Raw genomic sequence first — 23,227 nt, 5'->3', positions numbered from 1 at the left:
AGTTTTGAAAGGAAACTTTAAAGAGGCAGCATCTACAGTCTAAGAAATGAACAAATAAAAACAATGCATGAGTCGATCGAGAGAAGTTCTCTTTAACCAGGCAGCCAAGACACACCCATACATCCAATTCATAGTTTTACATAGTCGAAAATGACATATGTTCTTAACTGTCGATGTATCATTATTTTCATTTGATATGCTTGCAAAAGAAGGATTAACACAGACAATTCGAGTTCAATTCTCCACAAAGTGGTGCAAGCATACACTTTTTCCCGAACTATACATTTGACTAAAATGGTCGTTAGGCAGTTCCTATGAACTACGGAAGAAGAAGACATTAGAGGGGCCAATAAACTAAGTAGGAAGGTACTCATAAAGTCTTAAAATGCTAATCGGTAAACAAAGACACGTAGCAGCCATGTTCCTTTCAGTCACACTGCTAGTTGTTTGCATCATGTACAACTTGATTTTTCAATTAAAAGATCTAGATAGCACCTACATGTGTGATGTGGTACACGTCTGCACAGGTACACTGCTAGCTAACTTGTGTTGAAAATGACGGCGTTTGAACATCAGGGCTTGAATGCCTGCATGTTTTATTCTGCACTATATGCATATTGTTCTAATGGTTAAAAACCGAACTGAGGTTTGCTAATAAAGAGATATCATATCAGGCATGTTTTGCAGGGGGACAGACCTGTTGCCAAAAATCGTATACAAATACATCATGCCCAGAGGGAGCAGCATTGGGAGCTGCTCCACCTGGAAGGGAGCAATGCCAGCTCCCGCTGCTTGCGGGGAGCAAGCTGGGGCTGTGGGGGCCTTGGGGCTCCATCTATATGGTGGGTGCCCCTGGTGCCCACCTAGGACACACACCTTCAACATTGCATGGCCCAAGGGGATGGGGTCCATGGGACTATTAACGGCTCGGGGGCTGCCCAGCCCTCCCCTTTCTTTTTAAAAATGGCCCTTGGGGATGGGGTCACCAGGGCCTAACAAGGCTCGTGGAGCGCATGGCCCCCCTCATCTTTAATTTAAAAAAGACCCTGGGGAATGGGGTCCCCAGGTCCTAAAGAGGCTCAGGAGGGCACCCTTTACTTATATGTAAGGCCCTGGGTAATGGAGTCCTCAGGGCGTAAAGAAGCTCAGGGTCGGGGCCATGTGCCCACCTCCCTTTTATTTATAGTAATGGTCCTCTGGGATGGGGTCCCATGGACTAACAAGGCTCAGGGAGGGAGGAGGGGCACATGCCCCCTTCTTCTTTAAAATAATAAAATCACTGGGGGATGGGGTCCCCAGGGACGTAATAAGTTTGTGGAGGGGGCACAAGCTCCCATTCCCTTAAAAAAACAAAAAAAACTAGGCTTTGGGGGATGGGGGCCCTACGGCAAGGCCCTGTGGCCAACTCTCCCCCATCCCCCATCGCACACAGCCAAAGGCTGTGTGCAGTGTGGAGTTGGTTGCTTTTAGGGGGCTTGCCACAGGTCCTGGCATAAGTCCAGGCCTGGTGACCAACCCCACCACACACCACACACCATCAAAGGCTGTACACAGCGTGGGGTTGGCTGCATGCTGGTAGTTGGCTACAGGGCCTGGTCACAGGCCAGGCCCTGTGTCCAACCCCTGCGTGCACGACCAAAGGCCCTGCTCAGTGTGGGGCTGGGTGCCTTTGTGGAGGGTTGGTCAGAGGGCCTGGCTGCAGGCCAGAACCTGCAGCCAACCCCTGCCACTGAAGGCCTTGCGGAGCATGGAGTTAACTGCATGTGGGGGATGGATTTCAGTATGGTAATTAAATATTACTTTATGTTAAAAAAAACTATAAATTCAGTGAAAAATGCAAATGTTAAAGTAACGTTATAGTTAGGTGTGATAAAAAGATCTGTTTTTGTTTTTAAAAAACTAAGAAATTCACTGGAATAAAACAAAGGTTAAAGTAATGTTATAGTCAGGTGAACTTGTTAGTGACAACATTTGCATCTTGAACTAAAATAAAACGTAGAAATTCACCAGTTATACCTAGCAGAGATAACTATAACTTACACCCTTTCCATGCACTGTTTAGGGCCTCATATATGACATCACTAATGACATCATCTATGACATCATTTATGCCATGACTGATGACATTTCAAATGACATCACTGATGACATTATCCAATGAGTGTGTTAGTTTGTTTTATAGTTTGCATAGTGGTGGGTTAACTACCATATTATATAAGTCACTTGGATGATGACATCAGTGATATCGTCAGTGATGTCATCAAGTATGTCATTTGAGATGTCATCAGTGACGTCATTAATGATGTGCATGCAAGCACCACTGATGACATCATCAGTGGGCAACTCTTTCAAATTCTGGGAGGATGCAATTTTCTACTTTTCAAGCAGTGTTCGATTGAGTGAAAGATAGTAAATCTGGGCCAGTTGTGCAATCCACCAAAAGATATTGGACACGACTTAGCCATCTCTAAATGTTTTAGATAACTTTGATAGCGGCCTTGCATTCAGTTACTTGGGAATTAATTTTAATTTGAGAACACAGTAGCTCACCAAACGTCTGCTATACACAACTGAAAATAAGTGAGAATAATATAAATAGTATAACTAGGCAACTGTACATATTGAGTCTTACCACATATGCATTAGTGATTTGGATAGTAAATGACCAGCCCTACAGAAAAAAGATTGTAACTGCAATAGCTGGGGGGAAACTTTACATTGACTAACAAATATTGAAAAAGTCAGAAGACCAGACATTAAATAAGGAGGGAAAAGACAGGGCTGAACACTATGCTTTCCAGAAGGACTGTGTAGTATGGGACAGACTGTTTAGGATGCATAAAACATCCACTGTTGGATGTATCAACAAACGTTCAGAGTAAAAACCTAGAGAAACTGACTTGGATAATAATAACAGCAGATAGTTGCACTGCGTGAACACACCTTGAGAGGATTTAAGATTAAGTACTATATACACATAAAGAGTCAGATGTACAAACATTAGGATTAACTCTGAATCGCAATTAGGGAATCGGTATTCCTAATGTATGAATTTTTGTATTCCTGAATAGTGATTCCTAGTATGTCACAAATCGACCTACCTCATGAATATGAATGAGGTAGGTCACAATTTGCAACCCATTAGGAATCACCATCATCACAGGGATGGTGGCTTGCCCAGGTCAGCAGAACACCATGCCTGGGATTCCTTTTTAGTAAAGCAAACTTTTACTTTTTTTAATGCAGCCCGTTTACCTCAAAGGAAAACTGGATGCATTTGAAAAGGAAAAAAATGAAGCTTTGAGGTTTAATTTTTTTAAGAGTAGGCAGTGGTCGGGGACCACTGCCTGGTATAAAAAAATTTTTTTTTAACTTTCACAATGAAGAATGGGTCCCCAGGGGACCCCTTCCCATATGTGAATGGGTTACCACTGCTTTCAAAATGGTGGTAAAGTATTACTGTTTTGCAACAGGAATTTGGTCACGAAACAGTAATATATACCATACTGATTAGGTATTTGGAAGGGACGGCCCTAAACATGCCTCTTCCAAATGCTGAATGGCAAATGCCAATTAGGGTTCATTGCTTTTTGCCTTTTGTACATTTTATATAGCATTTTTGCAGTCGCAAACAGCCCAATTCTGCAAATCTGGCCGTTTGCAACCGCAAAAATGCTTTGTACACCTGGCCCGAATTTCCTACGATTTTCTTGTGATTCAAATCAAACACTGCTCTTTCATGACTTTACTGTGACAACTTAGGTCATAATGGAGTAACTTAAACTAACTTAACAGTGACCACCCAAACTGAAATTAACAAATCAAGGTGAGATTCATAACAAAACCCATACTAATTGACAGATATCACAGGCGAAGTCTCAGCTGTCATTTGCTTAACCTCTTTGTTTCTTATGAGGAGATAAGACTTAAATTCTACACAAATGCTGTTAGTCATGGGCAATAACAAATAGAAGCTTCCTCTAGAACATTAATTTAGGGATGCAAGCGATGACAGCAGAGCCTGGGAAGAGAAAGACACTCAGAATGAACATATGGTTTTCTAGTGAATGAAGCCCTTCGATGGCTGCCAGGAATGTTGGTATTCACAGAGTTCATACATGCTGTTATTGATCTGTGCTTGCTCTTAAATCTGTGCTTGCTCTTAAATGTAGATGATATGTTGCATATGATAGTTACAAATATGTAATGGGTGTCTGTGCCACTGCGCAAAGCATTCCATAGTTTCTGCACGGGTGCACAACCTGAAGTAGTGGGGCAGCATGTGCACCAAGCCCTACTGAGGTTTCTGCATGAGAATGGTTCCATAGGGTTTCACTGAGAAAAGGTTGATTACCTGCATGCCTCTCCAATTTTAGGATTCTAGGCCTTGCTAAGTGGGTCTAAGTGGATTATGCATGGGTTTATGTCCTGGCACGAGGTCCTCCTCTCACCTAGAAAATTTTATGTATGCTATAATGTAGCAAAACTGCCCTTGTTGGCATGGTTACCCTGCAACCCCCCACACACGTTTTGCCTAATATTGATGCCAACTTTAATTGAGAGTGTGCTGGGATCCTGCTACCCAGGCGCCAGCACCAGTGTTCTTTCCCAAAATCTGTACTTTTTTTCCACAATTGGCACACCCATGGCCCACAGTTAAGTCCCTTGTAAAAGATATCCATGGTAGCAAGGGCCCTGTGGCCAGCGAAGGTCCCCAAGGGCTGCAGCAAGTATTATGCCACCCTGCGGGACCCCTCACCAAGCACAAGCACACTGCCTTTGCAAAGTCAACATGGCACCCCTTTCAGGGCGTCATGCCCACAAACCACTGCCTAGGGCATAGGTAGGTCACCCCTCTAGCAGGCCTTACAGCCCTAAGGGAGGGTGCACTATACCACACGTGAGGGCATAGCTGCATGAGCAATATGCCACTACAGTGTCTAAGTCAATTCATAGACATTGTAAGTGCAGTGTATCCATATTGAGTATATGGTCTGGGAGATTGTCATTAGGAACTCCACAGCTCCGTAATGTCTTCACTGAGTACAGGGAAGTTTGGTATCAACCTTCTCAGCACAATAAATCCACACTGATGCCAGTGTGGGATTTATTGAAAAATGCACCCAGAGGGCATCTTAGAGATGCCTCCTGTATGTTTGCCAAGCTGCTAGTTCAGGACTGATCGGTATGTGCCAGCCTGCCACTTCCAGATGAGTTGCTGACCACATGGGATGAGAGCCTTTATGCTTTCTGTGGCCAAAAACAAAGCCTGTCCTGGGTGGAGGTGTTTCACACTTCCCCTGCAGGAACTCTAACACCTGGTGGTGAGCCTCAAAGGCTCAAGCCTCTCGTTACAGTGCTCCAGTGCACCCCAGATAGTGGAGTTGTCCGCCCGCCCACCCCCAGACAAAGCCCCGACTTTGGCAGCAAGTCCGGCAGGAAAATTAGGGAAAGCAGGAAGGAGTGACCACCCCAGCTAGGACCACCCCTAAGGTGTCCAGGGTTGAGGTGACCACCCCTCCCTGCAGAATCCTCCATCTTGGTTTGGAGGACAGGGACCAAAAGGGTGAAGTTTGTGTCCCCATCTCCCCCCAAAGGGAGTGGACACAAAGAGGGTGTTGCCACCCTCAGGGACAGTAGCCATTGGCTACTGCCCTCTGACCCCTGTGACATCCCTAAATCCAGGATTTAAGGGTTCCCCGGAACCCAAGTCATCAGATTCCTGGCGACCTTACAAGAAAGAAGAAGGACTGTTAAGCTGAACCCCCAGCAAAGAAGAAGGAAGACACAAACTGACTTCGCCCCAGCCCTACCGGTGTGTCTTTTGCTTCAAAGAACCTGCAACAAGAAAGCAACGCATCCTGTGGGTCCAGTGACCTTTGACAAGCTCCAGAGGACTGCCCTGCATCACAAAGGACCAAGAACTCCCATGGACAGCGGCTCTGTCCAAAAAGAACCAACAGCGTAGAGACTCCTGAGCCTCCCCAGATCCGTGAGTCCTGACCACCCTGCACCCGATGCCTTCAGCCCGTGTCCAAGTGGCCCAACCAGCTAAAGAGAGTCCCCAGGTGATTGCAAGCAAGTGCCCACCCTGGGTTTACCTCTCCAGCCCCCCATGACCACGTCTGTAGTGTGAATCCTGAGGACCCCCTTGACTGCGAAAGCTCCAGACGAAGATATCCGATGCCTAAAAGAGTACTGCACCCGCAGCCCCCAGCCTGTGGACTTCCTAACCCCAGAAGACTGAAACTGTAAGTCAAATACTTACCTGTATATCGTACTAACTTTTCTTCCCCCCCAGGAACTGTTTGTAAAAATTGCACTGTGTCAATTTTTAAAACATATAATTGCCAATATTTCAAAACTGTATAATTTACTGAATTCAAACAAAATATTATTGATATATGTGTGAAATACAATGTATTGAAATACTTACCTGCAACTTGAATCTTGTGGTTCTAGAAATAAATGAACAAAAGATAGTTTTCTATATAAAAACAAATGGCCAAGAGTTAAGTCATTGAGTGTGTGCTTCTTCTATTGTCTTGTGTACAACAAATGCGTTGCACTCCCCTCTGATAAGCCTAACTGGCCGACAACTCTACCACAAAAGAGAGCGTACGTATTATCTATGTGAGCCCCTGTTAAGCCTCTGGGGAACCCCTGGACTCTGTGCACACTTAGGTCCCCATTATGACATTGGCGGTAAGTCCCGCTTACCACCATGCTGACTGCTGCCAACATACCACCTGCGCAGCGGATTACCGCTACACATATTATGACACACACATAGGAATCCTCCATTATACAGCCACACACACAAGTCCGCCAGCCCAAAGGTCAGTGAGAAACTGGCGGTACCAAAACCCACACCGTTACGCCAACAGAACTACGCCCACAGCATTATAACCGACGAATCACTGTGGTGGACATTCAACCGCGGTAAACCATTGGCAGTACACACCGCTGTGCTCAAAATACACACACACATACAAAACAACACCACATTGGACAATTAAAACTACACACACCTGACACACATTACACACACTCACACCACTATAAAACACCCACCCACAATACCCACAACCCTTTACGATTAAAAACAATTGCCAATTGAGAGATAGAGACCAAGAGCACCCACAGAACCAGAGCCACATAACACCATCACCCATACACCATCCACGCACCTTACAGCACACCCCAACACATTACCCCACACATCCTCACACACACCACTCACACTACACCTATGGCACCACAAAGACACCCCAGGTTCTCAGAGGAGAAGGTGGAGGAAATCATCTGGGTAGAGCCACAGCTATTCTGATCACAGGTGCAGCAGATACCCATCACTAGGAAGATGGAGCTATGGTGGAGAATTGTGGACAGGGTCAACGCCGTGGGACAGCACCCCAGAACAAGGGATGACATCAGGAAGAGGAGGAACGACCTACGGGGGAAGGTGCGTTCCATGGTAGCAAGAAACCAAATAGCAGTACAGAGGACTGGCGGTGGACCCCCACCTCCTCCCCCACAACTAACAACATGGGAGGAGCAAGTCTTGGCAATCACGCATCCTGAGGGCCTGGCAGGAGTAGCAGGGGGACTGGGCTCTGGTAAATCAACTCTTTATTAATAACACCCCCTACCTGCATGCCATCACAAACCCCCACCCGTACCCTCACTCCCATCACTCCACCACCTCACATACACCCCACCATCACAACCCACCCATCCCAATACCAAGCCCTGCATGTAACACCAATGCACGGACCCCCATCACTAAAGCATGCACACTAGAGACAATCACCTAGCCCACCAAATGACTACTCACACAAGGTAAAGCTGCCAGGGCAATAACAACCATAGAGGGCAACACACCCATGCACAAGAGCCTTCCTCCTCAGGAAACACCACCACAGCACCCATCGAGCCGGCCCATACCTCTGTCCCCAAGACACTTCAATCAGCAGTGTGTCCACCACTACAGGGACCCCAGGCCACCCCACAAACACAGGACAATCAGGGACTTGGGGTCGGTGGCAGTGGGCACACGGTTCAGGGGACAGAGGCACAGGACAACAGGGAAGCTGGGAGGAGTGCTGTGTGACAGGGGGAGGATAGGCGCAGGGAACCAACTCTCCAGGAGGCACTTACAGGGATCCTGGGAGTATACCACCATTCCCAGGAGACAATGGGCCAGATACTGGACAAGTTGCAGGAGACCCAATGGCTGCAGGAGGCACAGTACCTGGGGATCAGGGAGGACCTGAAGGACATCGACACCACCCTGGTCACCATTGCAGGGGTGCTGGCAGACATGGCCAACACCATGAAGGAGGCAATGGCACACCACCGGGCCCTTACCACTAGCCACACCAATGAACAGCTCTCCACCTCTGCTGCTGCTAGTGGACAGGAGGCCCCGGCACAGGACCAACAGGCCACCAGCACCCCTCACCCTACAGAAGGAGAACCACCCCACAAACGGTCCCTGCAATCCAGGCAGAAGCCAGAGACTATTACCAAGACCCCCTGCCAGGAAATAAGACTCTCCTGATTGTCACCCTTGTGTCCCACTCTGTCTACCTTGAACTGCCATTGCTCCCCTTCTAATGCCCCCTTGGACAATGCACCTGTGATACAAATAGACTGGACTCTATCTTGGACATTCCTCCTCCATCACCCCAGCCCATTGCACATCCCCCTCTACTTATTGGCACTTAAATAAACACCATTTAAAAAAATACATATGGAGTCTGGCAAATGATTGAACTATGAATTTGTTTAACAAGCTTTAAACACTGCAATACAACTGTACAGTAATGTATACCTGGGAATAACCTGTAGTAGGCTGCAGTTAACACACCAGGATCCAGAGTTGGGCGTGGATATCTGAAAATAGAGATGCCAAAGGGTACAGTAAGTGGCCATAGAAGTGGGAGAATCAGCCTGCCATGTACAATGTCAAACACAAAACTGTCAATGGAAAGTGAAGTTACAGTGTCTTGCCTGTGTGTCACTGGAAGTATTGTCGTATTATTGCACTTCTGCTGTCCTCATCCTCATCCTCTGACTCCTCATCTTCACTGTCCACAGAGTCTACTGCTGCCACACGGTCATCTCCAGCCTCATCCTCCTGCAGAAAAGGCACATGGCGTCTCAAGGCAAGGTTATGCAACATGCAGCATGCCACGATGATCTGGCAGACCTTATTGGGTGAGTAGCACAGGGATTCACCAGTTAGATGGAGGCAACGAAACCTGGCCTTCAGGAGGCCAAAGGTCCTCTCGATAATCTTTCTTTTCTGCCCATGTGCCTCATTGTAATGTTCCTCTGCCCTTGTCCTGGCATTCCTCACTGGGGTCAGTAGCCATGAGAGGTTGGGATAACCAGAATCACCTGCAAATATCGAGGGACAACTGTTAGCTACACACTAACCCTTAGGGACCACACCATACTCATACACCAACATCCACTGGGTGGGAACCAGGGCTCACCCATTAGCCACATCCTGTGCCTCTGGACTTGAGCCATCACATATGGGATGCTGCTATTCCGCAGAATAAAGGCATCATGCACAGACCCAGGATACTTTGCATTGACATGGGAGATGTACTGGTCCGCCAGGCTCACTATCTGCACATTCATCAAGTGAAAGCTCTTCCTATTCCTGAACACCTGTTCATTTCTCTGGGGGGGGACAAATACAATATGTGTACCATCAATAGCCCCAATAATGTTGGGGATATGTCCCACTGCATAGAAGTCCGCTTTCACTGTGGCCAAATCCTCCACCTGGGGGAATACGATGTAGCTGCACATGTGTTTTATCAGGGCAGACAACACTCTGGTCAGCACTATTGAGAACATTGGCTGTGACATTCCTACTGCCAAGCCCACTGTCACTTGGAAGGAGCCAGTTGCCAAGAAATGGAGCACAGATAGGACTTGCACAAGAGGGGGGATCCCGGTGGGCTGACGGATAGCAGATATCAGGTCAGGCTCCAATTGGGCACACAGCTCTGTGATTGTGGCCATGTCAAGTCTATAGGTGAGGATGATGTGCCTGTTCTCCATTGTTGCCAAGTCCGCCAGGGGTCTGTACACGGGAGATGTCACCATCTCCTATTCATCCACAGCGGTTGTAATCTAGGGGGCAAAACGGTGAGCAGCTGGTCAGTATTCCACATTTCGAAACACTACACTGCATTGCATGTTGTGACTGTAACAGTATATTGTTGTGTAGGCCCAAATGGTGCATATGTGTACTGTGACGCAGTTAGGTGCCATGGCCTGCCCCAGAAATGGCGTTTGCGTGTCCTGAATGGAGGGGCATGTGGAAATGAGGTAATTCCACTAACGTTGTGCGCAGTTGTGGGAGGCAGTCGAGTACCACCGTGCAACTCCTCATTGGTTAACATTGAGCCCTATGGGTACAGTGGCCAATGGTGATGTACGCCGACGGTGACGGTATGCACCGCCGCGGACGTGACCGCCATTTTCTATCTTTTCACTCACTTGCTACCTGACCTTCAACAGGAGAGGACCTACACTGCAAGTGCTGCTGTGACCTGTGTCTGCAACCGACCATCGCTCGTGTCACTGGGGAAAGGGCCCCTGCCTTCACCGCTGCAGAGTTGGAGAGACTGGTGGATGGGGTCCTATCCCAGTACTGAATGCTGTATGGGCCTCCAGACCAACAGGCGATTACACTGTAAGCACGATGCATAGGGCATGAACGCATGGAGTGCTGTGTGTGAGGGCCTCGTGTGAGGGGGGGTGAAGGGTCCTGGGCAGCGTACTGCATGTATGGTGGGTAATGTCTGTGCCCAAGGGGCTGTGAGGTCTATGGTGGGACATGAGTGTAACAGGCCTCCCAACGAGGAAGGAGTGCCTGTCGAACCATGACCCCCCCTGATGGCCCGCATACTGGTGGTGGCCTATCCGGAGCTGGATGGGCGCTTAAGGGCAACACAGCAGCCACAAGGGGGTGAGTACAGTTCCCCAATATACTACATGCGCGTGGTGGGGTTGACTCCGGGTGGGGGATGTGGGCCTGTGGGTGCCCCTTGGCCAGGCCGGACATTGCAGGGTAGGTCCCATGTTGGGCAGGGTATGATGTGAACCACCTCCCACAAAGCTAGTAGGCATCAACTGGGCCGGGGTCTGTGGGTCTCAGGTATGCTGCTATTGGCGTTTGGTATTCCTGTCCATGGCCTGGTGACTAGCATTGTGACTGTTAGTGCATTGCCTAATGCGTAGGGCTGTTCCCTGTGTGTGTGTCGTGTACGCCAACAGTGGTGTTGGAGCTGCCATTGACCAAGTGTATCCTTTGTCTCTTCCCCCCCTTTTTGTTTTGTCACCCTGTCATTCTGTGCATTAGCATCATCTGGCAGAGGAGCAGAGGCACCGGCGACGGAGCGAGCTGCATCCCACTTGGCCAAGGAGGCCAAATCCACTGACGGTGTGGGCTCCAGTGGGACGGAGGGTGAGGGGAGCACCACGGCAGGGACAGGAGGGAATAGTTCGGACAGTGATACCTCCTCCGATGGTACCTCCCTGGTGGTGGTGGATACCTCTGTGGCCACCCCAACTACAGGTACAGCCGCCACCCCGTACCAGCACAGCCCTCCCAGCAGCCCCTCAGTGTGTTTCCCAGGAGGGTGGGCATCTCCTTCGCCCCTGGCACCTCAGGCCCTGCCCCAGTTAGCCCTGCTGCCCTGAGCGAGGAGGCTATTGACCTCCTGCAATCCATCTCTGTAGGGCAGCCAACCATTGTAAATGCCATCCAGGGGCTGGCAGCCTATTTGCAACAAACAAATGCATTCCTGGAGGGCATTCACTCTGGCATGGCGGCCCAACAGAGATCAATCCAGGCTCTGGCATCCTCTCTGATGGCAACCATTGTCCCTGTTTCTAGCCTCCCCCCTCCAACTTCCTCTACCCAGTCCCAGTCCCATTCCCCTCAACTCCAACCTATCACAGGCACACAGGCAGACCATCATGCACCCAGGACAACACACAGGAGTGGCTCAGCCAAAAACAGGCACCACACATCATCCCACAGGCGCTCACACAAACACCATCCAGATGCAGACATCCCAACATCCACTGCCTCCACTGTGGCCCCCTCCTCCTCGTCCTCCACCTCCCTCCCAGTACCGTCTCCAATCACACCTGCTTGCACTACATCCTCATCCACTACCACCATCCCCAGCATGCCTATCACTACACAACCCTCACTGGCAGTCACCACCCCCACATCCATGCACAAGTCCCCTGTGTCCTTTCCATCTGTGTCTGTGCACCCAGACACCCAACAGCCATCCACCTCACAACAGCATCCACCCCAAGCACCTGCACCCAAACACAGCAGACTGACACCTCCTACAACCACTTCCTCTTCCTCCACTCCCAAACCTTCACAATCTTCCTGCACCAATGCCCCTAAGAAGCTTTTCCTCTCCACCCTTGACCTCTTCCCTAGCACTTCCCCCCCATCCTTCACGTCGGGCCAGGGTGGTCAGAACCCAGACGAGCATCTCAGACACCCAGTCCACGGCCACAGTAGTGTCGACAGCTACTGCAGGTGGAGGAGGATCCCGGGCACCAGCCAGCAGCACTGAAAGTGTGCCTGCCCCAGGTGCATCAAGGAAGGGGAAGGAGGCACCTGAAGCAGCGTCTAGGAAGGGCAAGGTGGCACCAGCAGCAGTGTCTAGGAAGGGCAAGGAGGCACCACCAGCTGTGACAGGGAAGGGCAAGGGGCCTGCACCTGCAGACAGGAAGGACAGGAGTCCTGGTGCTGGGACTCATTCGGAGCCCCCACCACCAACCATGGTGGTTCTGCCATCCGAGGCTGCAAGGGTAGGACTGGAGCCTTCCCCACCACTGCCAGCACCGCTACCAGCACTGCCACCAGCACCTCTGCCAGCAGCAGCAGCCCCAGTGGGCAGCCATCCGAGGCTGAAGGGATGGGCTGGAGCCTCCCCCCACCACTGCCAGCACCGCCACCAGCACCACTGCCAGCAGCAGCAGCCCTAGTGGGCAGCCGTCCGAGGTTGCAGGGGTTGGGCTGGAGCCTCCTCCCACCACTGCCAGCCCCGACACCAGCCCCACCACTGCCACCACTGAGCAGCTGTCACCGCCAGCAGGCAGTGTGTAGTCCTGCCTCCATGGGCAGTAGGGCGCCCTGGCCCCTGCAAATCCTGTAGGTGTGACACCCAGGTGAGAGACTGTGACCTTGCACTCCCCAAGATCTGCATCACAGGGCACAATGCCCCCTCCAGAACCAGTGGAAGAAGCCATCCACTCACCCCATCCTTCCCAGGATGAAGCACACTGGGCACAATGCCCCCTCCAGAACCAGTGGAAGAAGCCATCCACTCATCCCGTCCTTCCCAGGATGAAGCACACTAAGCACAAGGCCCCCTCCAGAACCAGTGGAGAAGCCATCCACTAGAGAGACTGTGGCCTTGCACTCCCCAGGGCCAAGCAGTGGGCAAACCACCCACTTGAGAGACTGTGGCTTTGCACTCACCAGGACCAAGCAGTGGGCAACCACCCACTTGAAAGACTGTGGCCTTGCACTCCCCACGCCCAATCAGTGGGCTAACCACCCACTAGAGAGACTGTGGCTTTGCACTCCCCAGGACCAAGCAGTGGGCAAACCACCCACTTGAGAGACTGTGGCTTTGCACTCCCCAGGACCAAGCAGTGGGCAAACCACCCACTTGAGAGACTGTGGCCTTGCACTCCCCAGGACCAAGCAGTGGGCAACCACCCACTTGAGATACTGTGGCCTTGCACTCCCCAGGACAGCGCACAGGGTATGTAGCCCCATCCAGGACCAGTGGCGTTGTACCATCTTCCAGCTGACATGCCCCCCATTCCCCGTCCCCCTGAGGTGCCTGTGTATTTTTGACCTGATCCCCCTGCAGTGTTCTCTCCGTGTTGTTGCAGGAGTGAGGTTGGGCTTTGGCCTATGTGATGTGGCCTTGTGGCCCACGTACACTGAGGACTGGGCAGTGTCCCTACATTTGTAATATGTATATACGTTTGTATTTTGATGCACTTATCCATGTTATTTTATCGTATTACACTCACTTTCTTCCAATCATTTTTTCCTTGCATTATTCCTGAGGGGTACGGGATGTATATGTAATCTTACTACATCTGGTTGTGTGCATGGTGTTGGGGTGGGGGTGTTGCATGAGTGTGGCACTGTCTTTTTCCTCCCCCCTCCCTAGTGTGCTAGGTGGCAGTACTCACCGTGGTCGTCTTCGCCGGCGTTGGTGTTCATAATGCAGAAGAATGTAGACGAGCATCGGAAAAATGTGCAACTCAGGCTCCATGGTGTTGTGGTTGTTCACTGAGTCTCCAGAGGTGAGTCCTATGACTTTTGTGTTCTGTTTCCGTCGTGCTTTTGATGTTGTTGGTACCGCCCCGGTAAAGGTGGCAGATAGGCCTGTCGTAATAGTGTGGATGGTAGATTGTTTTCCACCTGACTAGTGTGGTGCTTGTTGATACCGCCGTGGCAGTCGGTGTGTTAAAGTGGCTGTCTGTCTGAGCAGTTTCCGCGGTGGTCATAATTCTATTTTTGTTACCGCCGGCCTATTGGCGGTATTATCACTGCTTTATCACCGACCACCAGGGTTGTAATGAGGGCCTAAATCTCATTTTGATATAGTATATACAGAGCCTGCTTCCTACATATAAGTTAAGGGAAAATAAACCCACACAGTCATTCCAATTACCTTTGTTGTACACTACCCATATTTATCTGCCCACTGTCGGCTAACATCCACTCTACACCCTAATGTATTCACCTCATCCTCTTTTCTTCTCACTGCAATTCACTGTATTCTAATCCTGTATGTTTAACCAGCTTTGCCTGTATTCTCCCGATTCTGGACTGCATGAGCCCCTAAATGACAAATGCCTGATTCCACTAACTATATAAACATGCACTACCCACAGCTGTAACTTGTGGTCACTACTGATGGAGATAAATGACTAAAATGGCATGAATGACAAAAACTCTAAGTGCTCTTACATACAGAAGTAGAAAAGGGGTAGACCAACATGGTTCTCAAGGTTATTTCCTAAACAACAGAATACGAGCAAGCACTGGGAAAGCCAGTAAGTGTCAACGGTGTAAACTATTGACTTTCCAATGCTTCAGACAGTTGCCACAAAAGCAGATGCATGCAGAGCAGCCATCTTGTAAAGGGTTTTGGCATTACTAAATGCATTAAAATATGGATGCAGCCGATGTACACACACACACACACACACACACACAGCCCCCACTGCCATCACTTAATGCATTTATGATGTGAAAAAAATAGCATTCAAAGATGGACTCTGTGGGTGTGCTTGCGTCTGCCCCAGCCATCATTAAATGCATTTTGGTTTATTTGAATAAATCCCATTCAAAGATGGCTGCTGAGTAAACTCACACATCCTTAGAGGCCATCTCTGAATGGGATTTGTTAAAATAAAACAAACCTATACGTAGGAGCACTGCCATAGGCAGCCATCTTGAAATGGTGTTTAAGATGACCCTGCAGGTGTCAAAAAGTATAAAACAAATACAAAAAATCAAATGGGTTGGAGGGAGTTAAAAGGATGCTGGGTGAGGAGGAAGGGGGAAAGGGTGAAGAAGAGACGCAGGGAGGGAGAGCAAAGGAGAGAAAATAGTCCCTCACAGGCACTTCAAAGCAAAGTCTGATGTCAGCATTGAAAGGATACATCATCCTGTCAGAGCACTGTGAGACTGAAATCCTCCTAGGCCAGGCAAACGTAAGACCAAGTCAATAACAGATAAAAGTTAGTTCTACAAATATACAACAGATAACAATAATAAAATATTTGAAAAATATACGTTAAGGGAGTAGAAGTGTTAGGCTACAGGAGAAAGAGGCCAGAGCCTTGATGTGAACTGTAACTTAGCTCCCTAAGCTCCAAAGAGTCTGACACAGAAAGGACAATGCTGATTTCTGGTTGGAATAGTCGATTCATCCATTGTACCTAGGCTTTAAGCAAAAAGGCCTCCACAGATTAAATGCAAGTATTATGTCTGCAACAATTAACTACGTAATATAATTAGGAATACAGGAACGTAAAACTACACTAGTTAATAAGAAACACCAGAAAATTAAAGAAAAGGTGATATATGGACCAAAAATGATAAAGAAAACAAAAATTGTTTAGTAGGAAATTGTTCAAAAGGGATTCAATCATATCCTAAGGGAGCTGTAAAAACATGAGAGAAAAAAGAAAAGCTTAATCTCAATGACATTAACCGGGTTTTAGGCCTTGCTTGTGAAAGTGGTTTGAATCAAATTGGCGAATTGCCACTAAAAGAGGTGAAACATTTCTGTTGGGACTAATAGGGAAACCTGAAGGTAGTGTTCAAGGAAGGCTACAAAGGGATATGTAGGTAAGACAGTCACGATGAAGCATTAACCTTCATGTCAAACAGCGCATAGTAGGAACGTCAGCAAAGTTAAGCCTGCCCAAAAATGCATCTTGTTTAAGGATGCTCCTGGTCCACCACTGGAAGTTTTACACAAAGTCCAACATTTCTCAACAACTTGTGATAGAAGGACTACCTTGGAAAAAAGTCCTCATATCATTAAGACTAGCTCTTCAGACTCCAGTTCATGTGTTTCAGCAAGAGGGTTACTCTCCCAAATCAAAACCCAAGTCCACAAAGCTTGTTCCATACCACTAGGTCAACTGGACTTTCTCAAGGCAGGCAATAACTTTCTCAGCCTCAGGACCTACTGCACCCTTAAGTTTCAGGTACCACAGGTGCACGTAGACTTTACTAACAGGACGGTGGTCAGAGTGATAAAGGCACGTCCAGTCCTAGAACTTGGGACTAAAAGTTCAGGCAGCGAAGACATAGTAGACATAGCATGAACTATTCAGTGCAGTTGGCAAGAAAGCCTTCTTCCCTCCGTAGTACCATGCAGACGTTTCTCTTTGCTGTGGACCAGGAGTATGTTTTAAGGGAAAAACCATTTACCCAGTGGTGTATATTTCCAGCCAATCCCAATACAGTTCATAAGATTTCCAGTCCCGGCTATTCACAGAGTGAGGAACTTCATGGCCAGGCTATCTCTTTTGGCATTTAAATTATTAGAGTTTCATTCACCAAAATGCAAAATTGGCAATCCTTGTCTCAACTTTGTGGCTTGTCCTGCCTCCCCCCAGTCAATATTTGGCCTCACCCTTTAGGAAAGCATGGCTTACTTCAGTCTTCCTGTCCTTGCTTCTGATTTAGGAAAGGGTGCAACAGATTTTATTCAGACATGGCCAACCACCTTGGCAGGCTTCAGGGGGCACTGTACGCAAATCTTCTGAAGTCTCGGCTAGAAAGCAGTGTAATAACAATATATGCAGTTAGGTTGAATCCGGACACCAATATGCATGACAGTGGAATGCCCTGCAGCTCAATCCATGCAGAATGTATTTCATATCATATAACTGCTAAAATGAGTTATTGATACTTAGATTCTAATTTCACCAAAGGTATTTTCGACGTAGGTTATCTATACACAGCAACGCTGAGTTTTCGATTTACACATTACAAATTCAATGCCGTATTGCGTTTTGTATAATGCAAGGTATATCCTGTAGTAGGGACAGTAAAGTATACAATCTGTAGTCACATGTTGAGACATGGCAAGAGAAATACATCTTTGACTCTTGCTTTCCAAACAATACTCTGCAGCTCTGCAGGGGACCAACACTCACACAATTGTGGTACAAGTAGTGCCAGAGTAACAATTATGGCAATTTGGAAATCGCAAAGTTTATCCTTTACATGTAGTCTCTGTCTTGGTCAGCAGGCTGCAGCCACCGTAGAGGTGAAAATAACGATTAACCTTAATATACTTGATTATACAAATAACACAAACATGCTCCTCCTGCAATGTCAAAATAACCCTTAAATCCCGAGGGAAGAATTTATAATTCTAAAAAATCTAAGCAAGTTCGGTTTCATAAACACTATTATTGGGACACTGCTCACTTTAGAAACCAGAAAGAATATTACAGCAAAGGAAATATACAAACTACCGGTGATATCCTACATAACTTAATGAATGGTATCAGTACGAGGCCTTCCTTAACCACAAGAAGGACTCCAAAAGAGTGAAGAAAACAACATGTGGGTAAACTTTCCTGTCTAAATCACTAACGCACACCGAGTAAGACTGGATACCTACAGTTGCCAAGTTGTACTATTTACACGTATTCACACTTATTCTCAGTTGTGTATAGCAGACTTTTGTTCAGTTACTGTGCTGTCAAATTTAAATCAATGTCCAAGTGACTGAACGCAAGGCAGCTATCAAGGTTACCTAAAACGTTTAGGGATGGATAAGTCTTGTCCTATATTTTTAGGTGGATTCCACAGTTGGCTCAGTTTTATTATGTTTCACTCAACCGAGCACTGCTTGAAAATTACAAAAGTGCATGGCCCCAGAATTACAAAGACCCACTGCCGATGTCATCAATGGTGCTCGCATTAAAAATGGGTGTTTTGGGGGACTCTCACCCTTCTGTATGGAGCAAAGGAAAGCCATTGGTGTTTGGCACACTATTCTTCTCAAGGTACACCCACTAGTGGAAATTCCGATACGAAGATCTATGTCTGCACAGAAGGCAAATATATTACGTATAACTATAAGATGTTCAACTGCTTTCCACTTTTCTTGCGCTTGTTTTCACTTAGCATGAACCTTTGACACACACCAGGTCATGCGGATGTAGCTGATCTTTCTGTACCAACATCTTGTGGTGTTTGCACTATTCCACTCATACAATCCTACTTTGCATAAATTAGGAGGCAACTGACCCTCCATGATATGAAGGGCCAGATGTCTATAGCATTTTCCCAGTCATAAATAGCTTGATTCATAGATTTGAGCCGTTTGTCACAGTAAAAATGTTTTTTCTAATGTACAAAACTCAAAATGTGATTTGGTAACTTGTTACCGAATCGCAGTTTGCATTTGTGATTTGGTATTTGGAAGGAGTGTGCTTTGGACGTCCCTTCCAGATACTGATTAGGTATAGTATGTATTATAGTTTTGTGACCAAATTACGGTTGCAAAACAGTAATTCTTTACCACCATTTTGAAAGTGGTGGTACCCTATTCACAGAAAGTTGAAAAAATATTTTTTAAGACTAAATATTTGTCCCACGGACCGCTGCCTATTCTTAAAAAATGAAACCTCAAAGTTTCATTTTTTTCTTTTTAAACACATCCTGTTTTCCTTTGAGGAAAATGGGCTGCATTTAATAAAAAAAAAGATTACTTTATTTAAAGGCAGTCACAGACGTGGTGGTCTGCTGACCTCAGCAGCTTACCATCCCTGTGATGGCTGCAATTCCAAATGGGTCGCAAATTGCGACCTGCCTCATTAATATTGATGAGGTAGGTCAATTTGCGACCCACTAGCAATCGCTAGTTAGAAGTTGTAAGTTTTTTTACATGCAGAATAGCAATTTCCTACTTTTTGTACATCTGGCCCAAACTGTTTTTGCATTGAACAAGGTTCTACTATTGGTGCAACCATTTTATCGCCAGAAAGTTGATCATCGCTGCCATTTGCACCACTTAGCATCAAACCAGCACCCATACAAATCTTTAGATGATCTGGGCGTTTTTCAAATACTATGGTCTGCATCTGTGCACACTATTACAGAACTGAGCAAAGACTCCAATGTTACTGTGAGCTGTAACGATTAATGCGATAGATGAGTTATGCTTTTGGATGCAGCCTTACCCATAATGACCCATCACTTTCATATTGACAAGTAACATGATGCACTGTTGTCCATAAAGTCCCAGTTGTATTTTACGTGCTTATTTACTGAAGGGGGTGATATAACACAGTACACGTTGAAAGCTACATAACATACGAATCTACTTATGTCTTCAGCTGTCCTAAGTGGAGCAAACAAGACCCCAGAGGGAGGGTACAGGTTACAATAGAGAACATAACACAAAGCATTATTTTGAAGGGGTAAGCTCGTGCTGAGAGAACAGGCTACTTATAAGGACTGCTGGGTAATAAACCGCCGAAGGGCGACTTACAGTCTCCAATCTGCCTAAAGTTTTAAAAATACTGACATTCTTGGCAGGAGGGGATGCGGGACTGCACGCAACATGCAGTCACTATAGAATGGCAATTAGTGAGGTAGGTCATTGACTGCAAATGCCCACGTTTAAAGGTGTAATCGGAGGCATGAAATAAATAAAGGTGAGAAATGTGTATACAAAGGGTATACCAATGAATATACACATAGGCTTATACATTTTAAATATCTAAGTAGGTGATATTTCCCGTCGCGCCCCATCATACGGAAGGATCAAAATGAGGTGCAGACTCTAGGTCCTCTTCCTCTCCTGCGCTCTCTCTCTTGAGACTATGCAGGGTTTCTATACCTGACATGGGAACGCCTTCATATTTTTGGACTTTGGGGGCTTGGTGGCTGAGAAAATTAGCACGGTTGCTGAAATATAAGTTCAATTTTCTATGGCAGCATATTGGTTGCACTGAAGTTATACAGCGGCCTGACAGGATTCCCACATACATGGATGCACTTCAATGCACGAGCAGACAGTTTCCCTCTCATCATGAAAATCTCACAAATTTAAAGCGTGGCGAGCAAGTGGATGCCTACAGAAATACTTCAATGCATTTTTCTGAGTTTAAAGAAATTTAATGTGACGTTCAGATATATTTGCCGCTGACAGCAGATGCTCATGAACTACCTGGATGCAATATGACATTATGGGCCTGAATACAACCTTAGCGGATGGGATACTCCGTCACAAACGTAGCGGATATCCCACCCTCCGTTTTGCAAACACCATAGGCTATAATGGAACTTGTAATACGGCAGAAAAGATATCAGTCACATTTGTGATGGAATATCCCATCTGAAAAGGTCATAATCAGGCCCTATGTGTCAGCAAGGAAATACTAAAAGCATCACCTATACAATTTTCCAATTTTCGAAACGTGTGGCGCTTGATAGTTGGACCTGATCAATTAGGTCTGTTAATTATCTGTGAACCTTTCTGGCATTGTTTTTTCCATACACAAATAAAATATGAATAAAGTTGCACTCATTTGTTTTGATTGTGCCTAATAAGTGAAATAATGAAAAACGAAATGTGGTCCACATTATCCTCTAGTTCAGATAAACCCCAAAACAGCTATGCCTTGCTGAAACAGGCTCCCTTAATTAAAGAATGTATTCAAGTACATGAACACATCTTGGTAGCTATTGTATGAAATATGTGCAATCTATTCAGATAATAGAAATCTGAAAATCCATAACAATATTTTAATTGACAGCGTCAATTATATTCACAATTTTTAAAACTTTTATCAGGTGAAAAAACAATATTAGTAAAATGTTTGGTTTCAGGTCTCCACACAATCCATACTACCATTTGAGGCTTATGACAAAAGTAAGGTAGTTGGCCATATAGCCCACAATGAACGTGATCAGTGGTCATGACATAAAAAAGCTGGAATTAAAATATGAAAATGAAATAGGGTCCAAGGAACAGTGTGAATTGTTACTTCAGCCCAAGATCGCGTCTGCATCCCACAGGGAGAGCGCCATACAGCAAGAGATGGGTTTATATTGGCTTCGACAGCTAAAGGAAATTTAAAAACAAAACAGAAAGCTGAAGAGTGTCGAACTGCTTAGATATTTTTGCAGCAAATGTTTGGATTTTCGTACATGAATTAGCTTCTGCTGACAGTAATGAAGATTCTCAACAACGGTGAAGATCTGAGAAAGCCCATCACCTACGAGGTGCCCCGATGTCACCACCCTAAGAAACATTTCCCAATCCACTTAATCTATTTTTACTAAATGCTACAATTTATGTGCTGATTTGGAACAGAACTGAGGATTAATTTTGATATCTAGGGTTTTCAGAGCAATGTTGCAGGTTTCACCAGCTCGAAGGCCCTAAGCAACTTGGGGCCAGATGTAGCAACGGTTTTACGCGTAGCCAACAGCGATTTTAGCTGTTTGCGACGCGCATAACCCACATCGCAATGCCCTATTCCAGTTTTGCGAGTCGGTAACCTGGTTACCGACTCGCAAAACGGGACTGCGAGTCGCAAATAGGAAGGGGTGTTCCCCTTCCTATTTGCGAGTCGCAGTGCGATGCAGGATTGCTTTGTGACTGCGAACGCGGTCGCAAAGCAATCACAGTTACCACCAGTGTCACACTGGTGGTAACCCATTTGCAAAAGGGAATGGGTCCCCATAGGACCCCTTCCCCTTTGTGAATGGCCTGGAAAACATTTTTTCAGAGCAGGCAGTGGTCCTATGTCCCACTGCCTGCTCTGAAAAAATTAAACTGACACGTTTCATTTTTTCATTTTGTAACGCATCTCGTTTTCCTTTAAGGAACACGGGCTGCATTACAAAAAAAAAAAAACTGCCTTATTTAAAAGCAGTCACAGACATGGTGGTCTGCTGTCTCCAGCAGGCCACCATCCCTGTGAGTGCTGCGAGTCGCAAGGGGGTCGCAAATTGCGACCAACCTCATTAATATTAATGACGTGGGCCTTTGCGACCCCCTTGTGAGTCGCAGATGGTGTCAGGGACACCATCCTGCATTGTGAATTGCGACTCGCAAATTGCGAGTCGCAATTCAGGATTTTCCTACATCTGGCCCTTGGTGTGGAAAAGACACATACAAGCAGAAAGGGTGGAGAGAGACATGATGTGATAGGATCAGACCTTTCTTCTTTAACTCCTTATTTGTAGGTACAGCAATGTCATGAGTGCCACAATCTTAACAAAAAAGAGGAAGACAATTAAATATGTCCCAGCCCAAAGGTCAGAAGAGTCCACAATAGTCAACTGAGAATACTGGTAGTGAAGATAATCTTTTTAGTATTTCAGCAAAGTACTTAAACAACTGAAGTGTCCACATATTGCTTGCCAAGAAACATGGGTTTTATTCAGAAGTATACTGAGTGAGGCAACATGCCAAAAATAAGACCCTGTAAATGAATAGAGGATTGATGTATTTTCTGTAGAGGTCAACTGCGCATAGTATAAATTTGTGCTAAATGTTTAAAAAGTGTTTGTGAGAATGAAAAGGCATAAAATTTACAAGGCCCCAAATTGGCAACATATGCACACTGCATCTAGAGAAGCCTC

At 46.6% G+C, this 23,227-nt stretch overlaps 1 protein-coding gene across 1 annotated transcript in view; it reads right to left on the bottom strand.

Annotated features, from left to right (window-relative positions):
- WNT2 (Wnt family member 2) overlaps positions 1 to 23,227 on the bottom strand; it is a 182,102-nt gene that overhangs the window by 96,428 nt on the left and 62,447 nt on the right. The gene's annotated exons all lie outside the window — the stretch shown is intronic.

The sequence above is a fragment of the Pleurodeles waltl genome, chromosome 4_1 (genome assembly GCF_031143425.1).
Source record: "Pleurodeles waltl isolate 20211129_DDA chromosome 4_1, aPleWal1.hap1.20221129, whole genome shotgun sequence".
Lineage (NCBI taxonomy): Eukaryota > Metazoa > Chordata > Amphibia > Caudata > Salamandridae > Pleurodeles > Pleurodeles waltl.
This window is presented reverse-complemented; position numbering and strand designations above follow the sequence as displayed.